General features: G+C 30.6%; 1 long non-coding RNA gene across 1 annotated transcript in view; it reads right to left on the bottom strand.

The window, feature by feature from the left end:
* The window catches only part of LOC111089409, a 34182-nt gene that overhangs the window by 29808 nt on the left and 2581 nt on the right, over window positions 1-1793 (bottom strand). The window lies entirely within an intron of this gene.

Here is a 1793-nt window from a genome sequence, read left to right as displayed (position 1 = left end):
TTGTATTGTTAGATTACTAGAAGTACATATGACTAACACAGATCTTCTAAGCTGGCCAAACCTCACGAGATATTATAGAGTTTACAGGTAAAACTATTGTTAATGTTCAGCAGAAGAACCTAACTGATGAAACAATGCATTATAATTGTCAGTATGTACTTTGTTTTCTGAATGTTAAGCACAAAGCTAAACAATGTGCTGTGCCCACCATGGATAGCAAAACAGGATATTTTTTTAAAATTATTTAACTACTTGTTATTGAGTTTGTTTTGATTTAAGTAGTTAGAAGTTAATACTGTTGTAGTTTTTTTTTATACTAGAATAAGTTATGACACATTACAATTCATGGTGATATCAAAACAACAATGATTTCCAGTTTTCACGCATACAAGTTATTATAACAAATAAGAAGGTACAGTATTATTAAATTTTATTAATAGGCAATAGATCTCACTTTGAAGTATCGTGCACACTTTTGGACCCTTTACCTTAGGGAGGACAGTGAACTGTTGGAGATGGTTCAAAGATAAGCAAATAGGATGAATCCAAGAACAAATAGATAGAAATCTCGTATAAGTTTTTTTCTCACCTGAAAAGAGGAGGGTCAAGGGTAATTAGATTGAAACTAAAATATTAACTGAATCAATAATAGATGTTTTGTGTGTTTAATTCTAAAGGAAGTAGAACAAGAGATCATAAACTCCAGACATTTCTGGTTGAGGCAGTTTTATTTCTCCAGTAGCATGGTAAGTCTTTAGAACAAATTGCTATCTAGAGTTGTAGAGGCTACAAATTTCTAATGTTAAAGAAAGAGGTTGATGAATATCTGTGGAATCAGGAACAGCTTTACTGACGATTAGTTGTCTAAGGGAGATTGCAAGTCAGGGCATCCTTGATGGACCAAAAAAACATTATGTTCCACAATTTATAACTTTTATAACCTACTGCTGCTAACTTTTTTAAGTTATAAGCAAAGCCTAGCTAATTGTCACTGTTATGTATAAAAATACAAGTAATTCACTATGCTATTTTTTTGTATCAGATTGGTTTTATGATAATTGTTATTACCAGTCGAGTTCAAATTTTGTTAATGGTTAAATAAGAAATTAATGTACTCTCTGATATGTGCTGAAACCAAAATAATATATATATATATATATTCCCCCCCTGTTTTCAACTACCACCCCAATCCAAATTACATAAAAAAAATAAAAAATTCTTATATCCAACCCTGATCTCTACAAGCTCATTCAATCTCCTCTTAAGCTCCTCTACTGTTGCAGCTTCTACTACAATTGAAGGTAAAACATTCCATAGGCTTCACATTCTATTAACAAATAACTATGCTTTAACAGGAATTAAAAACGTAGAGTTCATTATGTAAAACACATTCATTAATCAAGGAAGTAAAAAAAGAATCTGTAATATGCCACATAGTACATTTAAAAACAGAATACCAAATATTTTACATTTCAAGTCAATTCCATTGCACATAACTAATATTTAAAACATACAAAAGTTTTAATACTTATCTAATAATATACTTTCAAAGCCTAATCTAACTAATATATTCTGGTGTCAAAAACTTTTCAAATTCATTTATTTTTTGCAAAATGCTTCATGTAATAGATCTTTATGTCACATGTAATCTGTGACTAGTTACTACATAGAAATAGCAACAACACATGTATGCACACATTGACATGAGCACTTACATGAACATACACAGCATGGTCACAAGTAAATAGACACCACCTTTTCAGAAAAAATGAATGGATCCTTTGGGGCATCGT

This window comes from Limulus polyphemus, unplaced genomic scaffold, assembly GCF_000517525.1.
Source record: "Limulus polyphemus unplaced genomic scaffold, Limulus_polyphemus-2.1.2 Scaffold6142, whole genome shotgun sequence".
NCBI classification, from domain to species: Eukaryota; Metazoa; Arthropoda; class Merostomata; order Xiphosura; family Limulidae; genus Limulus; species Limulus polyphemus.
Note: the sequence above shows the minus strand (reverse complement) of the source record. Positions and strands in the feature narration are given on the sequence as shown.